The 27,437-nt window shown below is 37.3% G+C and overlaps 1 protein-coding gene and 1 long non-coding RNA gene across 2 annotated transcripts in view; one reads left to right on the top strand and one right to left on the bottom strand.

The window, feature by feature from the left end:
• LOC308649827 (obscurin-like) overlaps positions 1-27,437 on the bottom strand; it is a 520,968-nt gene that overhangs the window by 17,541 nt on the left and 475,990 nt on the right. The gene's annotated exons all lie outside the window — the stretch shown is intronic.
• Positions 14,519-26,351, top strand: LOC308652009. Its single transcript, XR_014022712.1, has 3 exons — positions 14,519-14,597; positions 25,951-26,065; positions 26,221-26,351. It is a non-coding gene; the product is annotated as an uncharacterized lncRNA (long non-coding RNA).

Genomic DNA, 27,437 nt, shown 5'->3' with positions numbered 1-27,437 from the left:
CACAGATATCTCTGTTGAATGCCCTCTTTTCCATTATGTGGTCGAGTATTCACATATGAGGGGAAATATTTGACCTTTGGCTTCCTGAGTATGGCTTATTTCACTTAGAATTGTGTTCTCATTTCATCAATTTTCCACCTAGTGCCATAATTTAATTCTTCTTAATGACTAAGTAAAACTTCATTGTGTATATACACCATGTATTCTTTATCAATTACTCTGTTGATGGGTTTGATGGCTGGTTCTGTAATTAGGTTATATTGTGTTGCTATAAGCACTGATGTGCCTGTGTTTCTATAGTATGCTGATTTCAGATATTTGGGTATATTACCAAGGAATGAGACAACTGGGTCAGATGGTAGTTCTATTCCCAGTTTTGAAAGGGCTATTCATCCAGTTTTCAAGAATGGCTGTACTAATTTGAAGTCCTACCAACACTGCATTTCCCCATGAATTATTCTTTTTTTCTTTTTAAAATTATTTTCAGGTGTATGTACAGTAAAGTGTATTTTGACATACATACATGAACTATAACTTTCCATTCTTGTGCTATATATACTGTAGAGTTACACAGGTTGTGTAATTCATATAAGTACATAGGAAAGTTATGTCTGTTTCATTCTACTATTTTTCCTATTCCCATCCTCTCCTTTCCCTTCATCCTTCTATGTCTAATCCAATAAACTTTATTCTTCCTTTCCCCCCAAATGTTCTGTCTGGTATGTGGATCTCTGCACAATATTCTTGATAATTGATATTTTGAGTGGAGTGAGATAAAATCTCCATGCAGTTCTTTTTGAATCTAATAGTTTTATTGAAGTATAGGGAAAGAGCAAGGACATTATAACAGACTTTCTCTTCCTTGTAGTTTTGATTGTCATTTCCCTGATTCCTAAATATGTTTTATGTATATTTATACACACAAACACACACACACACCACTTGTATTTTTTTCTTTTAAGCAATGTCTGTTTTAGATTTTGTGCCTGTTTTGTTTAGTAATTGGGGTTTAATATTTTTTACGTTTTTTTATTATTCTGTATATTAATTTCCTGAGGAACAGATGAAAAATATTTTATCACATTGGTAAGCTCTTTGTTTACATTCTTGTTTCCTTTGTTGTGCAGAAGTTTTGAAATTTGATTTCATCTAATTTATTGACTGTTAGTTTTATTTCTTGTGCTTTAGAGGTCTTGTTAAGTTGATGATTTTGTCAATATGTTGGAGTGTTGGGCCACATTTTCTTTAAGCAACTGTAGAGTTTCTGGTTTAATTCCTAGGTCTTTGATACACTTGGAGTTGGCTTTTATGCAGGGTGATAGGGATCAAGTTTTATGTTTTTCACATATGAATATCCAGTATTCATAGCACCACTTGTTAAAGTGTTTCTGTTTCCTTTAACATATATTTTTGGCCCCTTTGTCGCATATCAGGTCACTTTATCTATGTGGGTTTGTCTGTGTTTTCTTTTCCATTCATCTTCAGGTCTGTTTTGGTGCAATATAATGCTGTTTTGTTGTTGTTGTTGTTGTTTTTTTGTCTTTACTAAAGCTCTGTGATATAATTGGATATCTGGTACTGTGAAGATCTCAGCATCACTCTTCTGGTTCAGGATACATTTGGATGTTCTATGTCACTTCTGTGTCAAAATGAATTTGAGAAATGTGTTTTGTCTGTGTGTTATGAAGAATGTGTTGTTATAAGAGGTCATGAGGGGCAAGGGGGAGGGAAAAAAAGGGAGAGAATTGAACAACAGCAGGGGAGGTAGAGAGGGAAGATGGGAGGGGAGGGGAGGGGAGGGGGGATAGTAGGGGATAGGAAAGGTAGCAGAATACAACAGTCACTAATATGGCATTATGTAAAAATGTGAATATGTAACAGATGTGATTCTGCAATCTGTATTTGGGGTGAAAATGGGAGTTCAAAACACAATTTGAGTCAAATGTATGAAAGATGATATATCATGAGCTATGTAATGCTTTAAATAATCAATTTAAAAAAATTAAAAAAAAAGAATGTGTTGTAAAGGATGTCATTGATATTTTGACTGGGATTGTACTGAGTCTGTTCACTGGTTAAGGTAGTATGACCACTGGGATAATATTAATTTTGCTTTTTTCAAGAATATTGAAAGTATTTTCACTTCTTAAGATTGTCTTTGATTTGCTTTACTTCACCATTTTATAATTTTCATGGTTGAGGTTTTTCATCTCCTAAGTTAGATATTTTCCAAAGTATTTTCTTTAGGGGTTTTGAATGAGACACTTTTCTCAATTGTTTTGAAGAGTGTTTGCTATTGCTTATAGGACTGCAATTGATTTATGTATTATTTTCTTGTATCATCTCTTTTAGTAGATTTGTTATCAGCACTATAAATTTTCTGATGGAGCATTTTAAATCATCTAAGTAAAATGTTCATGTCATCAGTAAACAGAGGCAACAGGACTTCTTTTTCCTATGTGTATGAAATTAGTTTCTTCCCTTGCCTCTTTGCTCTTGCTGGGAATTCAAGGAGTGGTTTTGCTTTTGTTTTTAGAACAAATGTTTCAATTTTTTTTTAATTCAGTTTGATGTTGGCATTTGGTTTCTCCTTCTATCACTAGTTCCTCTGGTGTTTTTAACCTGAATGGGTGCTGAGTGTTGTGAACAGGCTTTTCTGAATCTACTGATTATATCATGGCATTTTTGTACTTAAATTTGTTTATACAGTAAATTTTGTATATGTGTGTGTGTGTGTGTGCTCATGCATGCGTGTGCGCATATGTATATATGTACACATATATGTACTTACATTTTTTTTTTTGGAATTGGGAATTGAACCAAGGCATGATTTTCCAATTAGGTTCATGTGCCACTATCCACTTTTTAATTTTTTTCATATTTTTGTAAATGCATTATAGTATTACACAACAATGGATTTATTGTTACATATTCACATATAAATCTAATATAAAAATAAGCAATATTATACCCCAGTGTTTCCCTTTTTTTCCTTCCCTCCCCCAGGTCCTTTTACTCATTTTTTATTTCTTCTTTTTAGATATATGTGACAGTAGAGTACATTTGGAGATATTATATATGGATGAGATATACCTTATTCTAATTAGGATCCCATTCATGTGGGTGTACATGGTGTGGAATTTCACTGGTCATGGATTCATATATAAACATAGGAAAGTTATGTTCAATTCATCCTCATGTCTTTCCTATTATCATGCTGGTCTCTCACCTTCATTCCTCTTTGTCTACTCCAATGAACTTTGATTATTTCCTCCCTGTCCCTTATTGTGTATCAGCATCCACATATAAAAGAAAATATTTGGCCTTTGGTTTTTGGGACTGACGTATTTCACTTAGCTTGATAGTTCCTAGTTCCATGAATGTATTGCCAAAGCCTTAATTTGATTTTTATTTAAGGCAGAGTAATGTTCTATTGTGTATATATAACCATATATTCTTTTGGATATTTGATTTCAAGAGAGACTAGGATGAAGGGTCAGAAGCTTGGAAGAGAAAAGCTATTGGTATGATTCTGTAATTCCCAGGTGTCCTTATGGAGAATAAAATTGACACTTTTACCCCAGGCCATCTGTTCAAGACTACAACAGTACATCTCAAGTAGGGTACATGACAGTCACTTGGAGAGCTCACTCAAACTCAGACTTCTGGGCCTCAACTCAGAGTGTCTGACTCAGGGCCCCGGGTGGCCCTTCTTTATTTCTTACAAGCACTCAGGGTTTGCTAAAGTTCCTGGTCTAAACACTTCCAACTGATGGCCCTGGTCTAGAAATTTCAGGGGCAGTGAAGGTGACATAAGGTCCTCCTTGGGTCCAGTCTTCACCTTCTTCCCTACCTCTTTTCCCAGTGCCCTACAGAGAAACCTACTGTAGCTCCTACTTAGATCACACCTGCATATGTCCATGATAAGTTGGAGCATGTGGGATCTTCCAGTCTCATGGGCCTTCCACAGTTTCAGATTTTTTCCCTGAAGACTGCAAGCCCTATCTCTGTACTTCAACCACTCTCTTCATATCAGTTTTTAGAATCTCATCTTTTGGATTGTTGATTTCCATGTGAATTTTAGAACATCATTTACTCTTAGAATTCCACACTGCATTTTCATGATATTTTATCCTGGACTTTGTGGACACAGGATGTTGCTGATGACAATGGGATTCCTCTTTTTCCCTTTTATGAAAGGAAGCTACCAGTCTGGGACTAACTCCTGTACTGAGTGTCAAGGAGGAGCCAAACATGGGCCCTTTTGGGTTCCTAGGACTACTCTGAAAAATAATACTTACTGGGTGTCCTAAAAGATCAATTTATTGTACCACAGTTGTGGAGTCTAGGAGTCCAAACTGAATTATTATAAGGTATCTGTTCTGGAAGGTCTAGGGGAGGATTTTTCCTTGTCTCCTCTAGCTTTCAGTAGTTGTAGGAAATTCTTGGCATACCTTGACGTGTAGATTCATCTCTCCTTCTTCTGTCATGATTATCACATGTTGTTCTCTCTGCACAGGTATACTTGTCCAAATTTCCTCCTCTAAGGTCATGAATCATTAGATTATAGCCCACTCTAATTGACTATGGACTCATACAACATTTTTATGTGCAAAAACCTCATTTCCAGATGAGGTAACAAGCTGATATGCTGGGAAGGACATGACTATTCAACCTAGAGCATGTATTGAGCACTTAATGTGCCCTATTCCCTGTATTTCCCATGGCAGCACTGTGAGGTACACACAGGCATCACTCACACCGAATATTCTAGGATATGAAGCTCAGTAAAGTTGTGCTCCAGCCAGAAGCACATGGAACACACAAGGTTGTAGTCACAGTGTAGCTGTAGCATGGGTCCACCTGTCCATTGAAAGAACCAAAGGCCAAATAATCTTTATGGTATGTGGATACTAACAAATAATCAGGAGGGAGAAGGAAGAATGAGACATGTGTAGACATGAGACTGCTTCCCAGAAATAGTCCCAGAGTACTACAAAGGACTTCAAATCTTTTAGTAGCTGCCTCTTTGAGAATCTTAGAGCAGGAATTGATGAATAAAATAACAATGCTCAAATTTACTCATCAATTATCCTAAAAGTTGCAATATTACTCTTCTAAATTTAGATTACTAGAATTTCATTGAACATCCTATGCAGGTTTATGGTATGGAATTAAAAATATATTTTTCTTCACTATTTAGATATATAAATGACAGTAGAGTGAATTCTGAAATATTATATACACATAGAGTATAGCATATAACTTATTCTAATTAGGATCCCATTCTTATGGTTGTAACATGATATGGGGCTTCACTGTGTGTGTGTATTCATGGACGAACATAGGAAAGTTATGTCTGATTCATTCTGTCTTTTCTATTCCCATTTCCCCTACCTTCTTTTATTCCCTTCTGTCTAATCCAATCAATATGTATCCTTCCCTCTCCCCCCTGATTATTTGTTAGTATTCACATATCATTAAGATTATTTGGCCTTTGGTTGATAGGGTCTATTATGCTGATTTTATGTCCTTTAGGTTTATACTGAGAAGTGGGATAACTTGGTAAAATTGGTGGCTCCATTACAAGTTTTCTGAGGAATCTCCATACTGCTTTCAAGTATTGGTTGCACCAATTTGCAGTCCAACCAGCAACATATGAGTGAACTTTTTTCCTACATCCTCTCCAACATTTATTATTACTTGCATTCTTGATAATTGTCATTCCAATTGGAGTGAGACAGAATGCCCGTGTAGTTTTAATTTGCACTTTTCTAATTTGTAGTGATGTTGAAATTTTATTTCATATATTTGTTGGCCATTTGCATTTCTCCTGTGATGTGCCTGTTCAGTTCCTTTGCCCATTTGGTGATTGGAATGCTTGTTTTTACAGTGTTAAATTTTCTGATTTCTTTATATATCCTCGAGATGAATGCTGAACCTGATGTGCAGGTGGCAACAATTTTTCTCCCATTGTAGGTTCTCTTCACATGCTTGATTGTTTTCTTTGCTGTAAAGAAGATTTGTAAATGGGCAACTCATGTCCCTCTTGAAGCAGTTCAATAATAAATGATACATGGAAAGCAAAATATAAGTTACTTGTGTGTCACGCTCATTTAAATAGTCATAATACCTTCAAGAGATAAAGGCAGTGATAATCCTATTTAAAATCATGAAAGTAGGTTCATTAAATGTAGGCTCTTTAGCCAAATCCCAGTATCAGTAAGTCATAGAGTACAGATAGAAACCTAGTTCTGCACTGTTATTTGTGTTTTCCCTGAGCCAAGCTGTAGTAACAGGCCCAAAAATCTAATGAATTCAGTTTGTTTGAATAGAGATAATAAGCCATTCTTATTAAAACCCACTGTCCCAGATAGTATGATGGTTTAGCATTATGTCCTCTTTGCCAGTATTATATGTTGACAATTTAAAATATTGTTTAGGATTCATCATTGATTTTCTAAATACAGATGTTTGGGGTGGGTGAGGTAGGGAGGGAGGCTCTGCTTGTAATATTAAAAAAAAAACAACAAATTGCCTCATTCAAAAGTTGACAGATATAGCTGAAGGATGTTAGAACAGTCAGTGAAAGAACTCAAAGAACTCAGAAGTAAGCCTGTATTCTCGTTTCAATTGAATTATATATATATATATATATATATATATATATATATATATATATAAAATGTATGTATGTATGTATTATTACAAACTGTCATTTGTTTTGCCCGTTTTATTCCCCTTTTTTTCCCATTTTGACATCAGAAGAAAAAAATAAAAAAGAAAATGCATAAAAAAGACACAGGAACAGATAAGAGAAGCAAAATCGTAAGACCACAAGCATATGGAAGAGTAAGTAAAAAGGGTCTTCTCTCCTGTACCTTATATCTGGGAATGATTTTATTGTGCTTCAGAGTAACAGGTTTATAAGTAGACAGGGCCCCTCTCTCTGTGAATTTCTCCACTGATTAACTTTCGAAATGATCACTAAATTTAATAGAGATCAACCAGTGGGTAGTTGCATAAAAGTTTGTGGCGCATGCAGTGCCTTTTATATAAAAAGATAAGAAGTTAGGAGATGGTTAAAACACCACTATCTGAATTGTTCAACATCCTTCATTCAGAGCACATGATGAAAACAAAACTAGTATCCTGGGAGGCACCTGACCTTTGTCCAACAGCTAGCAAATAGTACCCTCCTAGGAGTAATAAGAATGGTGGAAGTTCATTTTGAAGTGTGAGGTTCCAGATTAGTTGGTAAAATGATCCCTTGCTTCAGGGAGAAGATAAAGATGGTCTCCTACACCCTAGAGGTATGTGGGCTCCTGATTCTTTACACTCTGTAAGTGGTGTGTGAGCATTTTGTGAGCTTGTTGAGCACTTATGGAAGTAAATACAATGCCTTGCTGTACCTTTTGATCACTAGCACCCTGAAGAGTTGCTACAGGGTGTAAGCACTCCATAATCAGTGTTTCTTCACAAACCATTATCTGTATGAAGGGGCTACTTTGAAAATAGAAAATAATCATTTGTGGACACATGAACCTATAGACATGATGTAAAAGGGAGTTTTTAAAAAGGAATTTGGAGTCACCATCAGTGATACAGAAGACTGGCAGACTCCAGGTGTTACCAGATTTAGGTCCAGGCTCCTCATCACTGGAAAACCAGTAGTCAGGAGATGTGAATTAGTGGGAAAGAAATCAGGTTTACTGAAGGTCCAGCACACTGGTAGAGGGAGGGTGCTGTCATCCTCATAGTGTCCTCTTGGGAATCTCAGGGACACAAAGGATTTTTATAGGAAGAGAAAGATGGGATTGTGAGGCAGTGGGAGAGGTTTCTTTAAGCAGAACTTTTGTCATTGAGGGTGTGTTTCCTTTTCTTTCTTTCTGAATGGACCATCACAATGGAGCTTGACTTTCTGGGGCTAGTACCTATACTTTTTTTGAATCAACATATTTCTTTCTGCATGGTAAATATCACAGAAATTTGCTTGTTTTGTGTTGGTATCTAGCTGAAGACTAAGAAGAGGCATGACACATTCTGATTTTACCTGAGAATCACCCGATATTCTGGGCTTTGTAAATCTAAAGGAACATTATACAGCAGTTCACATCTTAATCAGTTAGCCACAGCTTCTCTCCAAAATTTAGAAACCTGTGTGGAAGAGAGGGTGTAACTCTGTGGGGTGCACGGGAGGAAAGCTGAAGTAACTACCTAGGACAGCTCCCAGTGGTGATGTCCTCCCCGTATTTTTCTTTTTCTTTTTTTTAAAGAGAGTGTGAGAGAGAGAGAGAGATTTATTTTTTAGTTCTCGGCGGACACAACATCTTTGTTTGTATGTGGTGCTGAGGATCGAACCCGGGCCACACACATGCCAGGCGAGCGCGCTACTGCTTGAGCCACATCCCCAGCCCCTCCCCACCTTTTTCATTGATATTTTTTAATGAATCCAGAGGCACTGTAACAAACAACTGAACTTATATATTTTTATTTTTAAAAAACAGTTTTGTTCCAATCTCTCATTAAGTTGTTGAAACTTGCCTCAAAGTTGAGATATTCTGTCTCGGCCTACTGAATAGATGAGGTGACAAGTATACACCAGTGCACCTGGATAAGAGTGGCAAATGTTACACAGAAGCAGTCCTTATTTTTATTTTTTAATATATTGTTATTAAAATGTTTAAACACTCACAAAAATATAAGTACATGGAATACCGTCCCACCCTTTTCTGTTATCACACTGTTTAAAAACTTAGCTCTAAAGTACTAAATATGGAAGGATAATTCTTGACCAGGCCAGCATATGATGAAATGTTCAGTATAGATTAAAAAAACTTTTAATTTAAAGAAATGTACAAGCTTTTGAATTTTTCTGGAAATGAACCTTTTTTCATATGTACTTTATTATGGATAGAAGAGGAACGATGTAGATGACAAGAAGAGCTCATGGAAAAACAGGAGGTAAACTTTTAGCAGATTCTGGATGGGGAGCCAAGGTAAATACAAATGACATTTAATCTCAATTCAGTAAGAATTAAAAACTTTCTGCTTCATGTAAGCAGGGTTACATTCCCAAGAATGTGGTACCTGGAGTCTTCTGTACCATCCTGGATGACATCACCTGCCAGCCCAACCCCATCCTGGAAGGTCATCCAGCAGCAGGTAGGGAAGGCTCTAGGGTGACCAGGGGGAGTGGGAGGTGTTTCATTCTTTGTCAAAAGAAGTTCCAGGGGACCAGCACAGTGTTGCTGAGGAAGGTTGGGGTGAGAAGGAGATGGGGGAGGGGAGACCATTGAAGCCTGTTCAGGGGTTCTGTGCAGAGCAGAGGAAGTGGAGGCTGGGTGTTTGTTGGGGGCAGCAGCTTTTCAGAGGTGATAGCATGCCAAGCTTGGGAACTGGAAGGGCTTCAGGGTGTGGGAAGCACACTTGGACTGGAATAAAGGAGAGATTTCTTACATAAATAAGTGTCCTGAAGCGGTGTCATTCGAAGTCAAGGTTCAGAATGTGAGCTGACAGTGGTTGTGTTTCCTCTGAAGAAGAACTTGCAGGGTTTTAGTGCAGGTCTATACTTCACCTGATTAGTCTCAGGAGTGGTTATTTTCTTCTTCACTGATCGTTCATCCCAGTTCAACTGAATGGCAGCGGTCCACTCTTTTGTATGCTAAAGATTTCCACATCCATGCACAACTTAATGTTGTCAGAAACATTTTGTGTACTTCTTTCTTGACTTTTATTTGGTCTTTCCCAATAAGCAGAGTAGCTGTCCAATGTTGTTTATTAACATGGTCCCCAATGTCTATACAGACATTTAGACCACTGTAGATCCTTTTTTGAAGTGCGTGATGAGATGACTTTTAGCCCAAATAGAATTCACACATGTGCAATTAAGTACTCAAAAGTATTTTGAACCTGAGGGGGACCATGACATTCTCAAGTAGGAAAGAAAAAGGATACTGCAGTATGATCCTTCAAGATATCTCTGAACAGAAAAGCATTATATGTTGTGAAAAAAATTAGCTATATATTGAGATTTGTGTGTATCTTTTCTAGGTGGAAGAATCTAGAATTGTTTTAGTTTAGCCTTGATCTGTTAGTACTGTAATAATGGTGAGGACATTGCCTTGCCTTTCCTTATCTTTCTTGCTTCCAGTTTTCTTCTGTATGTAAACCTAAAAAAAAAGAGTCGAGTATGAGTGAAGTTCTTATTTTCTCTCTCCTTCTTTTGTAAATGATGTTTATATTTTGACCAGGAGAAACTTAGATGTACCAGAGTTGTACATATTCGTGGTAGTTAAATATATTAACATGGTTATTTTAGCTCATTCTGTTTGTGCTCAGTTTTGATAAATGTATCCCTGTTGTCTGAATGCTTAGTAACACACTGTGTTTGGTATTAGAAGTGTATGGAAATAGCAGCATTGTTGCCTTGGCCTGGTAGTTTTCAGGGCTTGCTTGCTGAGTAGAAGTTTTATGAGCCTCAAGTCAGTGAACTGGTTTCTTGTGAAGAGTATTTCCTGATAGGGTTGCACTCTAAATTCCATTTTTGTGTATGACAGGTTGTGTTGATGGGCTGAGACACCAAGTATAATGGGAAGAATGGTGCTCCAATGCTAAGGGAATGACTCCTTGAAACATCAGTTCTCACACTCAAACCAAGTGTGATCTTGCAGGTGCTGGAGAGAGAATCTGAGGCTGACCATGAATCAGTGGATTGGAGACACTTGGAGACCCTGCTGCAAGCTAGGAGGCACTGGTTTGCAGTTGAGCAGAAAGGCAGTGTGGGCTCTGGTTCAACATCCACTTGGCAGACACCATCACCAGTGCTTAAGGATGGAAGGGAGCCCCCCGATCTGGATTCTTCTTGACTCCAGGGGAATGACGCAAATTGGAGGTTAGTTGTGGCCTACATGATGGGGAAGTGTGCTCCTGAATATTGCTACTGAGAGGACCACCTGCCTTCTACATGTACCACAGTGCTTTGGATGCCTGGAAGCCCTGGGATGTGTGTCTAGGTATTAGTGAGCAGCAGGAAAGTGGGAGGCAGTGGGAGCTTCCAGAAAGTGGAATTGATAGAATGCAGGACCCTGTCAGGACAGGGTTCTTGTGGGGATTAGGCTGGGAGTCCTGGGATAAGAAACAGTGGGAGGCAGTGCAGGGGCAACTGGCTGAGGAGTAGCAGTTTGGGTCTGGACATTGGCTGATTGATCTTTGAAGAGGTTAGAGAATGCCAAGCCTGGAGACACACACCAGTAAGGATGTGTGTCCTCAAGGATGTAGGGCCTGTACCTGGGGGTGAGGTAGGGTTATTACATGGAGGAGGAAGTATTTTATGGTGACTGATTGTGGGCATTGGTTAGAGAGAAACTTCCTTTTGTTATTAAGCATATTGAAATAGCAAATATGAAATCCAGGTTATGAAAAACATTTAGCACTTTCTTTTCCTCAATGAGGAGTCTCCTGCAAACTTGTAACTTTTTCACCATAGTCAATAGGTCATAGCTGGTTGGTAGGGTTTCATTGTTTTGTATACCAGTGACTTCTGTAATTTAAAACAAGCTTACCTTGCCCAAAGCTCTTTTTATCTCTCTTCTGGTACTTTGAATTTTATTTTACCTTTGCCAATAAACAGTGTCTTTCCACTGACATTTGTCATCAAGTTGTGCAAGCTGAGTACTCAGTAACTTTGCTGTCTGTCCCATTCAATGTTTTAAGCTCACCCATCTTAAAAACTACCTTGCCACTGAAAAGCTGAATATCCAGGTGTCCTGGTATAAATGCCAGTGTGTTGCACTTTGTACCCTCAACCCCCAACAACCACAGCATGCCAAGATGGAGGATCCTATCTTGTTGAGACCTACAGCTCCAGGAGCAAAGCCTCTTCCATTTTTGTGCTTGAAGGGAAGAAGGAACCCTCAATGCTGGCAGCTGGCTTGGATCAGGGAGGCCCAGCAATTGAGAAGCAAGATATCACAGGAGCTAGAATAGTGTCTGGATCTTCTAAGAGACCCTGCAGTGTCGGCCCCTCCCTCAAATTTCACAGGTTTCTTCTCTAGGAGCTCAGGTGTATGCCTGAAGCAAGAGAGGTTGATCAGCACGGTGAAGTGGATCTTCTCAAAATCACAAGTAGAAAGAGAAAAAGGAAAGACCAATATCTAAGATCAGTGTTGTTAAGAAACAGATGCATAGGGGCTGGAGTTGTGGCTCAGCAGTAGAGCACTCGCCTTGCACATGTGAGACCCTGGGTTCGATCCTCAGCACCACATAAAAATAAAGAAGTGAAATAAAGGTATTGTGTGCAACTACAAGTAAAAAATAATTTTTTTTTTTAAAAAAAGAAACAGATGCTTAGTGCTAGTCTGACTTACTCATATATTGAGGTTTGGGGTTGAGAGAACAGGAAGTTGTTCTGACCAAGGAAGTAGAAGCTGTGAATGGATGGGGTCTTCATATTTTTGAAAAAGTAGAATTGTCTGGTGATTGGTCTTTGGCTGACACCATGCACCCCATTTTCCATGAACATCAACTCTGCTGCTGGTGACATCAGCATTCAGCTCATGGGCCATTATCAATGTGTGCCTCTTTGGTAGCTCTGTTTGGATATGTGGAAGTTCCTGCAGTACTGTTTGCTAGTCAAGACATGATGTTGTTGGTCCTGGTGCATTAGTAGCTGATCAGAGCAGACTGTGTACTTGCATCTGTATTGGAGAACCAGCCTTTGAACATTGACTTGAGGATATTTGAGGAAGGAAGCTGTGACATACAGCAGAATTTGAGCAAAAACAAAGATGGCAATATGGTTATTGATATTGTACTTGGGAAAGACATTTCAAAACCCAACAATCTACCAATATATGTGAAAACCATGACTGAAGTGAAGAAAGTGAGGAGTTCTGGCATTCTTCTGAGAGAGTGCCAGTAGCCCTCCACTCACTCACTGCACTCTGTACTGCCTTCTGGCGACTTATGAATGAATTCTCTCCATAGCCTCAGTTGATACATGTGCAATGTTTCTTTCCTCTGGCAATTAAATCATATGATGTTTTTTAGGGCATAAATATTGCTTTTAATTTATTCCTCATTGAGAGAGAATTCTCAGAAACTTCAGGGCATTTTTATATATTCCAAAGTACATTTCATCCTGTAGCTACTGCTTTACCCTCTTAAGTCTTTGTAACCAGTCAGGTGGCTCATCACTGTGTGATCTTCTTTCTATTTTTATGTGATCCCTGTTTGTTCTTAATTTTTCTCTCTAGCTTTTTCATAGGGTATAAAACCTTCAACCCTTTGCATTCTGTGTCTGATTATGTCACTGATCATGTCATTCCTTGTTCCGTTCATAACTTTGCTGGACATAGCAGTCTTGGTTGGTAAGTATATACTTTCAAAGCTTGGAATACTTTATTCCAAACCCCCTTGATTTTAGAGTCTGAGGTGAGAAGTTTGAAGTGAAGCTTATAAACATAAATATAATTAAATTTATACAAACAAATATAATTTTATATAAATGTGACCTAATGTTTTTCATGTGTATCTTTTACTATTTTTCTTTATTTCCATTGTTAGATCCTTTGATTATAATATGTCTTGCAGAGCTGCTTTTTATCTTAATGTTTTTTCTTTGGGATTCTATATGTATAGTGTATGTATATGTCTATCTTATTTTTAATGTTTGAAATTTTTTTTAGTGTTATTTTATCAAAAAGGTTGACACCATTAGCCTGAATCTCTATGTTCTTCTCCAACTTTGCCCAAGATTTTCTATTTGACCTTGAACCCAAAGCAGTGGTGTTTGCCAACCATGTACTGAAGGTTTTGAAAATGTAAGCAAAAATAAACTTTCCTTCTTAAAATTGTTGTATGGTATATTAGTCATATTAATATATAATTATTAACAGGGAAGGAGATACTTTTTAATCAAAATTTTGAGCTTTTGTTTTTTATTTCAGTTTATTCTTTTCCAGGTTTTAAGGCTATTTTGAAGTGGAACTTAATGTATCTCAATTTTATATATTAAGGTTTACATTTTCATTTATACTGCTTTTGCTTCAATGTTGAGTTTCTCTTCAAAGTCAAATTGGAAAAAAAAAATGATTGAGACTATAAATTTGATCCATTAGCTCCTCCAGGATATATTCTTATTTAATATACATAAGCTTATCTCAAATGATTTGGAGAGTTCTTCAGGCTGGGCTACTTGATTTGAAGAGAAGGAAAATTTAAATTAAAAGCTTCAAGTTATAAATGCATTTTGGAACCAACTCATATCCTTCTCAGCTATATTGGTGTTTATATATTGTGACTTGTTAACCACCTGTGGGAAATTTCACTGAGCTGTTCCAATTATTATCTTGCAACTGTTGTTTTAATATTAAGTGATATTTTTCTCAAGACAAATCGTAATTATGTTTTCCACTGATATTTTGAGAGCCATATTCACCACACAGTTTTTAAATAACAGATACTTTGACCTCTAAATCTATTTTCTGACAGGGTTCAGTAAGCAAATGTTTTGTGGATTTGTATGGAAAATTAAATAACTCTACCCAATGGAAAATATAAACATTTGACCATGTATCTGAATCAAAAACATCAAGGTATGTTTCAATTGTAGATGTAATAAAATAAGATTTTGAATCACTCCTTCTTCATACTTATAAACCATTCTTTTAAAAATGATTGTAGTAGAGTGACATGAATTTAATGAAATTCTTAAAACTATATGAGCATCTCAATTACAGTTGAATGGCATTCCCTTGTCTCTCATTAATACTTGACCATATGACACAGAATGAGAATTCAGTAATGAACTTTCCTATGGTTGGAAGAATGATTGATATTAGTGTAGAAACAGAAGATCTGTCCTTGAACCATAAATGCTCTTCAGCAGGGAGTAAATGCTCATATAATTAAATACCTATAACTATAAGCTACCATAACTTCTATATTATGATATGTAAGTAAGTCATTTTATGTTGCCTTTATAAGGTATATGGGTAAGGTTACTTTTATAGTTTTGTATTTTTCGATTCTTATTCTTTGTTATTCAGAAAGTTTTTCCTTGGAACCTATTTTCGCATTTAGCAGTACTTTGGATGCTGGAAAATATATAATAGCATTTTTATTTGGTATTTAATATATTTACTTTTAATATTGGACAGGTTGTCTATCCCGTTCTGTTTTAGAACATGAATATATCTGTAGGGATATCAAATTGGGGTTAAAATAAATAAAGGACCCAAACAAAAAGCACTAAAGTTAGAAAACCACAAGCCATTATATAAAGAGCATAAATCATGTTGTCTTTAGTTAAGTGGGTCCACATTTAGAAGGTCAGGGGCTCACCCTGCTTATGAATAGGTTGAGTTCTTTTGTAAGTCTTGAGTGTCATAATCTATCTATCTATCTATCTATCTATCTATCTATCTATGTCTATGTTTAGCACAGTAATATAAATATGCAGAAAAACTTACACATACATGTGTACGTATGTAATAGGGCTTCCAAGAGACAGAGCATCATTAAATGATTATAGATATTTGTAGATTTTTAAGCTGAAACAATCAGTTCATACTGGCTATTATTTTTTTTCAACATTTTTAAAATTTGTGCATTATAATTGTACATAACAAGAATTTGTGTTATATATTTATACATGCACAAAATTTAACAATATAATTTGGCCAATATTGCTTCCCAGCACTTCTTCCCTCCCTGCCTACGTCACAACCCTTGGTCTTTTTCTTTAATTATCTCCCTTTGATTTTCCTGAGATCATCCCCAACACATTTCTATTTCTTTTTCCATTCTAGCTTGCACATATGAGAGAAAGCATATGATCTTTGATCTTCTAAGTTTGACTTATTTTGTTTAATATTATGGTCTCCACCCATTTTCCTGCAGATGACATAATTTCATTTATTTTATGGCTGAGTAAAGTTTCATATTATCTCACTTCTTTTTGAATTCCTAGCATTAGGCACACAGGGAAGCTAGTGTTAGTCCATCATATTGATGATAGTAGTAGCACAGCCCTCCTTTCTCGTTCGCCTCCAATTTTGTTGTTCCTCATGTGTGCCTGCCATGATCCTTTGGGTGATCTTTCATCCTTGTGGTGGAATAGTATAACTTGCAGTAAGGATGAAGGATACTAAGCCAGAGAAGGAAACAGATGGCTGTGGAGGGAACTCCATTAGTTTGACTCCATGTCCATCATCTTTTTTCCTTGAGAAGCGTGGGTGCCAATTTTAAGCCAGAAAATGTCTGCAATATGAGGATTGCCTTCATCTTATAAAATTTTATTCTTCTTGTATGTATCACAGTGTTTTTCACATGTGAACTATAATTCTGTATGTAGTATAATTTTGATAATTATTTGACTTTCTCATTTTTTCTGGTTGGGGATATGTTAGTATTGTAATAAGGTTTTTCATTAATGAAATAGGTGGATTGGATCAGGTGATTTCTAATTCTGATTTCATTTTTGATACACCTTTTAATCTTTTACAGTTATTTGATATGTGTTTCTTTTTTTCTGAGCACCTAAAAACATTTTTTATTCATTCCATTTAGTTGTACATGGCAGTGGAATGCTCTTTGACACATCATACATAAATGGAGCATAACTTCTCATTCTTCTGGTTGTATATGACGCAGACTCAGTGATCATGTAGTCATATATGCACATAGAGTAATTATGTCAGATCCATTCTGCTATTCTTCCTACCTCCATTCCTTTCCCCCTTCCTTCACTCCCCTCTGCCTTATCCACAGTACCTCTGTTCGTCCCTAGGAACCCCAACCCTTATTGTCAATTAGCATCTGAAATTCAGTGAAAACATTCAGCCTTTGGTTCTTTGGGATTAGTTAATTTTGTTAAGCATGATATTCTCCAGTTCTATTTATTTATCACCAAATTCCATAATTTCATTCTTATTTAAGGCTGAGTAATATCTGGTTGTGTATGTATACCACATTTTCTTTATTCATTCATCTGTTGAAAGGCACTTAGACAGGTTTCATAGTTTAGCTATAACATTGATGTGGCTGCATCACTGTAGTATTCTGACTTTCAATCCTTTGGGTATGAACTGAGAAGTGGGATAACTGGGTCAATTCCAAGTTTTCTGAGGAATCTCCATGCTGCTTTTCATAATGATAAATTGAAAATTTGCCTTCCCACCAGCAAGGTATGAATGAACCTTTTTTCCTACATCCCCCCAACATTTATTGGTGCTTGAATTCCTGATAATTGCCATTCTGACTGAAGTGAGATGAAATCTCAGTGTAGATTTGACTTGCATTTTTATAATTACTAAAGATGAACATTTTTTCATATATTTGTTGATGGTATTTTCAGATCCTTAGTCCATTTATTGATTGGGTGGCTGTTATTGTTGTTGTTATTATTAATATTATTATTAGTAGTAGTATAATGTTTTTGAGTTCTTCATATATCCTGGAGATTAATGCTGAAACTGAGGTGCAGGTGGTAAAGATTTTCTCCTGTTCAGTAGGCTTTCTCTTCATCTTATTGTTTCTTGAGCTGAGAAGAATTTTAAAGGCTGCTTCTTTGATTCCATCCCATTTATTGATTGTTGATTTTACTTCTTGTGCTGTACTGGTGTTGTTAAGAAAGTAAGTTCCTAAGCTTACATTCCTACTTTTTCTTCAGTTAGTTGCAGGGTCTCTATGTTCTAATGCCTAAGTCCTTGATCCACTTTGAGTTGTGTGCAGGGTGAGAAGTAGGGGTTTAATTTCATTTTGCTACATGTGTATTTCAAGTTTTCCCAGCACCATTTGTTGAAAATGCTATCTTTTCTTCAGTGTTTGTTTTTGGTGCTGTTTTATAATATTAGATAACTGTACTTATGTGGTTTTTTCTCTGTGTCTTCTCTTCTTTACCATGGTTCTGGTACTGATTGTAATGCCTCCTGCATCACTTTTCTTGCTAATGACTGCTTTGCCTATTCTGATTCTCTAATATTTCCAAATGAGTTTTATGGGTGATTTTTCTATTTCTACAAAGGAACTCATTGGTATTTTTATAGGAATTGCATTGAATCTGCAAAGCACTTTGGGTAGTATGGTTAATTTGACAATATTAATTCTGCCTAAGATAGGCAGAATTAGGGCCTGGGAGATCTGTCCATCTTCAAAGGTCTTTAATTTCTTTCTTCAGTATTCTGTAGTTTTCATTGTAGAACTATTTCATACCTTTTCTTATATATATTCCAAAGTATTATATTGTTTTCTGAGGCTATTTTGAATGGGATATTTTTCTAATTTCTCTTTCAGTTCATTTGCCATTGATATATAGGTACATAAATTATTTATGGGTGCTAATAACCCAATGAATTTTGACGTATTCTATCCCTGTTCCCATTTATTTCTGAAATTTTTTCTCCCCTGATTGTATCTGTTTTCCAATCCTAATCCAGAGTTGTATATTTTAACCTCCAGGCATTAAAAGGTTTGCTTTTTGTCATTAACTTTTTATTTCTTTCATTTATGATCTTATAGGGTTCAAGAAGTTATCTCTATTTCTTGTATTTACCTTGTACTCAAAAATATGATTTTTTTTTTTTTGGTTCAAGGGATTGAACTCAGAGGCACTTGACAATTGAGCCACATCTCCAGCCTTATTTAGATACAGGATCTCACTGAATTGCTTAGCACCTTTTGTTTGCTGAAGCTGGCTTTGAACTTGCAATCCTTCTGTCTTAGATTTCTGAGCTGCTGGGATTACAGGTGTGCTCCACCACGCCTGACAATATGAACTATTTCAAAGAATGGTCATTGTTTCATGGAGAAGCAAATGAATTTATTGTTGATGGATTAAATAGTCCATAGATGTCTGTTCAGTCTATCTGATTAATGTTTTCCATTTAGTTCTGAAGAATCTAGGCTGGCAAGTTTTCTTTTTGGGTGGGCATGGTACAGAAAGGTTTCCCCAAACCTCAGCAGTGCAAAGAGTATGCAGTGTGGTCCTCACAAGGCCTTTCATCTGCCACAAAAACTCTGTGTTCCATATATGGCTCCCTCCAATTGTCACCTCAACCAGCCCCCCAACACTAGACCATTTTATAGGAATCTTGTTTTGTTTAAAAGCATTGACCCAGGTGTTGGGTATATGGCTTAGTGGTAGAGGGCTTTAGCATGTATGAGAACCTGAGTATGGTGCTTATCTCTTTAAAAAAATGACTTGCCAAAATTATTTTTGCCAATGAAAAAGCTTATCAAGAGAGATTGAGGGATACTGGCTGATGTGGGCCATATGTGGAGGTCCTGACCTGAAAGCCTAGAGAAGCAGAGAGTCCATGAGTGTCTCCATGCATCTATTCACTCATTTTGCAAATTTGACTGAGTCCTGGAAGATAAAGTGCAAGTCAGTTATGTAGGTTAGAACAGTGTCCAAGATAGTATGTCTGGTCTCCTTCATTTCAGTTAATATTTAGGGGTAAAACAAATTAAGTACAATATTTACAATGAAGAAGGCCCTGTAAAGGACACAAACTAGGCATTCAGTGTTCACGGTTCCAAGACTGGCTTGCTTCTGAGTGAGGGCTTCATTATCCTGTGATGGCAGGAAAAGTGGGAGCAAGGTGCTACCAGAGGCATTGGATTAAGTGCAGGGATATGAAATAATGCCACAGGCCCTGAGGGGAGGGAGTGAGATCAAGGGAGGGTACAAAAGGATTACGGAGATCATTGCCTGGTCATGGGGACTGTGGACCATGGTGAGTATTTTGAACTTTATTCTAAGAGGAATAGGAAGTCATCTGTGCCTGAATCAGGGTGGGTGTCATGGGTTGGCTCCTGGTATAAACTTTCTTCATTGAACCGATTTTGTTTTAACCCAACTGTTATGTTGTTCTCCCATTTTCATTATATCAAGGTCTCTTAATTTTGTTGGACCATTCATTTAATGAAGACTTTTTGTGTTCCTTGTGTTACCACGTTTCTCTGATTCTTCTTGACCCTAGTAGCTTGAAAAGGTGCATGCACATTTGAAGAAACCATTACTTCTTCCAGACTTAAGGACTTATTTGAGGATGGAAAAGCTTTTTCCTGCAGAGCAGTACGGGAGGACAAGCTGACCTAGTATAGCACTGGTCTAGTGGCATGGAGCAACATCTTTGTTATCTGAGGTTGAAGGATGCATTGCTTCTCTTTTAGCAGGCACAACTGTTGGTAACATGAGAACCTTCATGGTCATTGGTGGCTAGAGCTATGGGAAATCTAGAGTTGCTATGAGGACTAGCTGGGTCATAGATAGTGCCTCTAGATCCATGCAGAGAAGACTAGAAAAGGTGAAAGATATGGGCCAGGCATTGTGCACACTTTGGTGCAGTGTCAGCTGCAGGCATGTGCAATGTAGACAGGCTACCTGTGGGCAGAGAAGTAGTAAGGAAAAGCTAGGACCAAGGACAGAAGCCAGGGCTGGCAAGGAGTGCCTATGAGGTGGGACCTAGTTTGTTAAAGCACAGGACTATAAGATCAGATCTGATTGTAGACACATAGGGCTTCAGGGAAGGACCAGAAGTAGAGCTTTGCCTGGCTGCTGTGTATCTACAGATCTGGGGCCTGATCATGGATGCATAAAGCTAGAAACCTCACCTGTGAATTGAAGTATGGTGGCAGGGACATGGAGGTGTTGAGGATGGCTGTAAACATGCACTATTTTTTTGTGAGTGGAACTGAGGAGAAACATGTGCAGTGGCACAGAACAACTCTCTTCAGGCAAAGCTACATGGTGGTGGGGATGGTTAATGGGACTCTGGGTGCTTACATATGTTAATAACACCATGAAACAGAGCTGGTGACACATGTGTATGTAACTTCAGAGGCTGCTAAATATGGCGAGCAGTGGCTCGTGGCAGGTGTTGGAAGTGGTATTGTGCATGTGCAACTGCCAGTCCAACATCTGGCAGTGTGCATGGATATGGCTGCAGGTGTACACCCATCTCATGGGATTGTGCCTCCAGTATGGGCTGCAGCCTTCATGTTCTCTTGCACAGGAAAAGGCTGTTTGGTGACCTTGAGTCTGGATTTGTGGCAACTCTAGCTGAGGTTACCTTGGGTAGGCAGAATCTAGAGGTAGTGGTACAGGTGCTTGGAGACTGTGAATGCAAACACCTTTGAGGCTTTTTGCAGTAGAGAAAGATGCAGGGTTCCTCTGTGGCTGTTGGTTTCCTCAGTGGCAAAACCTACTGCAGTCTGTTTGGAGAAAGCACCTGAAGTATGTAATGGCAAACCCTGAGGGAACGCCAGAAATGAAGGCTAGAGTTGTTTACAGAAGGAGACAGTGCAGAGGTTGTGGGGGTTCTGGTCACAGTAGCCACTGGGGACCATGATTTCTTCGGCTGCAAGTTGATCCATGTGTTGCACCACTTCTTCTTTGTTTCAGGTCATCTCCAAATAGCTCATCTCTTCTTCTCTGCTCAGTAATCTGGGTCGGGAGAAATCAAATCAGAACATTTTGGTACTACACTGGAAAGCCTAGGGTGATGGTTGTTACACTATTCTCCTTTTGCTTTTGAGTGGAACTGGTGGGCTGTTTACTCCCTCTTTGTGTTGAGCAGAGCTATGTCAGGGAGTGGATGATGCAGCAGAGTGACACTAAAATTGCTTTTGGTGCAGTTATTCTGTTGTTTTCTTCTAATCTGTTGCTTTAAATTAAATGCATTCCTGAATTTTTCCAGATTTTTTTAATGGACATCTTAAGTCAGGGATCTCCTTTTCTGCTATTTACTGAATAAAGTAATAGGAAGAGTGCAGTATTTGTTTCCTGCTGTGGACATAGGCAGCTGTGCAATGGCAGAGAGGATGAGTCCTGCCCACCCAGGTCTGGGTGTGGGGGGTTCTCACCTGCCCGCCATTGAGGCCCACCTGATTCTGGTGGGGCATCTCACTCACTGTATGGGTCTTGGGGGGGTCTCAGAGGAGTCCCACCTGGTTCTTGGTGGGGTCTGTACAGAATAGCCAGGCGCTGATCACAGTACAGGGGGCGGACCTTCCAGGAGCCAATCAGCTAGGGCCATGCAGATTGTGGAATGCGCATTTGTGTTTATCAGTGTCACCTGGCAACGACTATCTTGCCAGTTGGTTGGCAGATAGGTAATGGCAGACCTGCTTTGGTAGGCCACTTGAGAGAGGTTGTTACCTAATTGTCTTTAGGATGGATGGAGCCTGGAGAAAATTTGTTTATATAAGCCTGGGAATCAAGTTTTTCGGATATAACCCTCTTGGGAAGATCCACCAGGCTGCCAAAAATTGTGAACTGGGAAGAATTAAGCGTTATCTGGGACGTGGATGTCCTGTTGATGGCACCGATCATAAAAATAGGTAATAGGGTCTGGGAGGCCAGGGACTGAGGGGTAAGGGACCAATGGGCTGATGGAATTGAAGCCGGCACCATCCAGGCTGTGCCAATGGGAGCAGAGCAGAAAGGATACCAGTTCTCCTTTCACCAGAATATTTGACTTTAATATCCTGTGGAGTCCTCAATATCCAGGACCTGCACACCTTGGAAGTTCAGTACCCAGGACTTCTAATGGGCAGCTAAACAAAACCAAATTTTTAACTGGTTTCCCAGACACTTAAAATTTCCCTATAAGGTCACTGATTTAAAAAAAAATACACACAACAGCTTTTAATGTACACATTTTCAAAAGCATTGAAAAATTTTCAGATGTAATCTATTACCTGTTGTGTCCCAAGAGCCTCACAAGAACTCTGAATTGGGAAGATGGCTCCATGTTCTTTCTTCTTTTTTATATTTTTAAAATTCTTTCACACTAGTATATTTAGGGGTGTGTCTTCCACCTCTAAAAATAAGATATTACTTATTTCTCACATGCTTCACTCACTAATTTATGAAATTATTAGGATAACTTGGTGTCATCTTGATCATCCAACCATTTTCATAACAACAGTGTTGACAAGCCCTGAATTTTCTGCAAATACTTCATTAACTTCAGTTAGTGAAGTTAACTACCTTTAGCTACCTTTCCACAGAGGACACTAGAGTTCACTGGCAGCTTTCACACTTTCCAGAACACCAGACACAACATGCTTTTTCAATTTTGTTATCACTTTAGACTAAAGTAGAAAAGCATCTGCCAAAAGCTTCTCACACAAAATTCCAAAATTGCTGATTCCACTGTTCCAGTAGCCTTTCCTGTAGTTATCCATTACTGTGTATCTATACAAGCATGAAGAGTAGAGCATTGGTTGAGAGCATCCAGGCAGTGCAAGCTCTCAGTCACCAGGGCCAAGGGAGTAGCACACAAAGGGTGCCTAGTCTGTACAGTGCTGCCTGCTGGTGCCCTACTGTAGCTTGCCCTACTCTGTTCTGAAGGGACTAAGAGTATCAAAGGTAGGCCCTGCTTGTGGTTTGTGCATTAGAATACTCATTGACCCCAAATGTGAGCTCTCTGTGGTTATCAATTTCACAAAAAAACAAATAAAAATATCTGTACATTTTTTTAGTTCCACACGCAGTCATTTAGGGTCATGATGACACTAAGAAAATGTTTGCAATGAACAAAGACTTGCCATTCTGTGTATCAAAATACATTATTAACTTTCACAAATTACTTGTTTGCCAATGGCCAAAAGATAAGTGACTGGAACAGGATAAAAAGAATACTCAAATATCTGGAAGGGAGAGTAAAATGGAATTGGTAGGTAGTGGCATGCACAGTTTTAAATGTGGCACAGCAGTTATCATTAAATCATCTATTTGAGGAGCAATAAACAGCTCAAGCCATAATCAACAGCCCAATACCACTACTCTTCATCTTCAAAATACTGTAGCTGCGAAATTTATTTCATTTGTTAGACTTAAATTCCTTCTGTTGCCAAGGACATAAATATTTTTTTCTGTGTTCATATGTCACTGTCACTTGAGCATCTGTAAAATTAGAGTATTTTATCTGATTAAATTAGAATTCCAAGGTTGGAAATGTAGCTCAATGTTAGAGCACTTCTTGCATGTCAAAGCAAAGGGTAAGGGTGCAATCCCCAGCAAAACAACAATAACATTGTCATCATCATCAACATAATAAATTTTAAAAAGAGAGGTAGGAAAAAAAGAAGTCTTCTTTCAAATTCATTATTTCTTGGAACGCCTTTGCCAACATGAAGAAAGCATTTATGTTTTCTTCTAGTACATTTCTATATAGATGTCCTATAGTGCATTTCATCTATTGTAGATATTACTATACATACATTTCTTATATATGTATGTTTTATTTTACATATGCAATTATAGGTTAATAATTTTGTTTTGGTGAGAATAGAAGAGAGCAAGTATAAAAGATTATTACTCCTGAAAAAATATTGCATTACTTTATAAAAGTTTCACATAAAAATACGAAACTTCTCAACTTTAGTATTTTTAAGTGAAGCTTTTATAAAGTAAAGCATTAAAGAATTATTCTTTAATTCTATTCATTTGTACTCATAAAATGAATACGTTTTTAATGCGCAAGAACTGCACAGCTACTTATTTTGTATTTGACATATTCTACTATCTCAGACAACTCTTACATAAAAACTTTCTAGATGTGACCAGTTAATTCAAACTGACGTGATAGGACTCAATTTCAAATGAAACGGTTCTTCCTCCTTTTCAATCATGCATTCATGGAGGTAAGAAATTGTAAACGTCCCTTGTGAAAAATTAAGACGGTATTAAATACTGAACATTGAAAACACCTGATTCATATATAAATCCCATATATATATAAATACTGAATTAGTTTAACCATACTAATTCATTTGGGTTCTTTTTCCTTTGGCATTAAGTTTGCTTTCGGTTTGGCCTTTTACTGTTATTATTCAGCCTACTTTACCTACCATACTTTTAAAACTGAATTTAAATGCCATCCATGTCATGAGAACTGCCATAAATCTATTGTTTGTCTCACATTTCACTTAAGGTAAGGCACCATGAATTATGATGGTTCTTTATTTTGTTTATGAAGAAAAAATTAAATGCTGCCAATTATAGTTGTAATGCAGCCTGAATTATTAGTGGGATTCCATTGTCAGTGTTGTTAAAATGATAAGAAAAAAAAATCATCTTAGACTCATTGAAATACATAGTTTTTAAAATATATTTTTAAAAATCACTACAATACTACTAACTTATTAATTGAAATACTCTTAGTTGATAAAAAGCAATAATATTGATTACAATAGCTACCAATTATGGAGCTGTTGCTGGTGCTACAAAATCTTCAGATGTTTTACATAGATTCTCCATTAAGCATCCTGGTAGTATTCAGGGAGATACTCATTTTAATCCTTACTTTTTTAGGAAATTGAGGGAGAGTAAGACTGTGGGATAACTAGTACATCACAGAGTCTAAAGTAGAATTCATACTGAAGATGAGCTAAATCTCAAGTCCATCTTCTTTCTAGGCATGTGGGCTGCTCTGCTCTGGGGATGTGGTTCTGTGGTAGAGCCCTTCCTTACCTAGAATGCTTCAGGCCTGGGTTCTATCCCCAGCAATATGAAAACAAAGCAACCAAAAATAAGTAAAATCAATGGAACCAGGCACAGTTGCACATACCCATGATTCCAGTGACTTAGGATGCTGAGGCAAGAGCATTGGAAGTTTAAGACCACAGTGGGCAATTTAGTGAGACCCTGCATCAAAATTGTTTATATAATAAAAATGTGCTTAGGATATGACTCATTAGTTGAGTAACCCAGGGTGCAATCCCCAGCAGTATCAGAAACAAGAAATAAGAAGAAAATGTCAGTGGCATAGGCTGATCATTCATTAATAAAATAAGTAATGACAGCTACTAAATATTGTACCTTCTTCATAAGAAAATAGAGGAATTATGAGCTACTTAATGTTTATAATTGCATAAATAGTTGTGTATTTCAAAAGGTACCTTATGAATTCCTAATAAAGCTTCTTACTTGCACAGAACCCCTCTACATTATGCCTGTGCCTATGGTAATCCAGCAGTGGTGGCTCTTCTAGTGAAGAGGAAATGTAATGTCGATTTGTGTGACAGTGATGGCAACACACCATTGATGAAGGTAGATATACCAGTGGTTTTGCAGGAAATGAATTTGATGAAATGCTTAGAAGAAAAAATGGTTAATGCCATTTAGTTATAACTAATGGGTAAAACGTGAAATATTTTTCTTGGATTTCCAAAATTTACAATCTATTTCTTGGTTAAAACCAACAGGCCCTACAATATGAGGAAGAGGAATGTGCAATTATTCTTCTAGAACATGGTGCCAATCCAAATGTTCACAACAACAAGGGTGAAACTCCGCTCCACTATGTTATCTTTTATAGGAACACATTAATAGCAACAAAACTGCTTTCATCCAACGCAGATATTGAAGCCAAAAACATGGTATATATATCAATCACTATTATTTTCAAAATATTTAAAATTTTTCTTAAAATTAACAGTAATGCATGTTAAAAAATACTGATTATAAGCAAATTTTCTTTTTATTAAAATACTAGCAAATGTTGGAAGTTCTCCGCGTATTCTTCCTCCTTCTTTTGTAGCTCATGTGTGTATTTAGTTTGCCTCCATCAGTTGAATCCACACTTAGAATTCAAGAGACTCATGCAGAAATCTGAACTTCCAGCTTCTGTGAAGGAACCTGATGCGGTCCCCTTGAGCCATAGTACTGTGTGGTGTGGTGTGCAGGGTTTGCCTCTCACATGCTGGGCACACATGTTCTTCAGTTTGCTTCTGGCAACTGCAGCACTTACTCCAATCACCTACTTTGCCTCTATAAATGAGGTTACAACTCCTCTTTTTTAATATAGTGTGATAAAGATTTCATGATGTTTTCTACTGATATACAAGAATATGGACTACATAATATATTATGACTCTCTTTCAAATGGGATTAATTGTTTGAATTTAGAAATTGGAAGTTAAATAGTTTTCTCTATATATACTATAAAAATCATGTTCCCACTGGAATTTTTGAAAGGCTGATTAGGTCAACTCATTGCTAGAATGGATAAATTATTGCTAGAAGTAGATAACTCATGGATTTTGCCAGCTGTACTATGTATTAGTCTTCAGCTTTGTTCCTTAAAAATGCAAATGTTTAGTGCCTTTCATGATACTACAAGTAATCTGTGTAGATCAGCATAAATCTTGATGATACACAAAATTTCTGAATTAAATTTTGCCTAAAATTATAAGTAACTTTAAGTAGCAATTAAAGTGGATGAGAATAAAAAGAATTTTGGAAAATAACCAAGCATTATGTTACCAGGATTGTCGTTACAAGTGAGAATACATTTTCAATGTTATTTTTATTAGAGTTTATAGTTTTACATAGTAGTTGAATTCATTCCCCCCAAATCTTACATGCATGGAATTCCAGTTGAGTCATTGATTCCCTCTTTTCCATCTGTCTACCCCTCCTC

The sequence above is a fragment of the Spermophilus citellus genome (genome assembly GCF_964194105.1).
Source record: "Spermophilus citellus genome assembly, chromosome: 1".
Taxonomy (NCBI): Eukaryota; Metazoa; Chordata; class Mammalia; order Rodentia; family Sciuridae; genus Spermophilus; species Spermophilus citellus.
The sequence above is the reverse complement of the archived record's forward strand: the minus strand, read 5'-3'. Positions and strand labels throughout refer to the sequence as shown.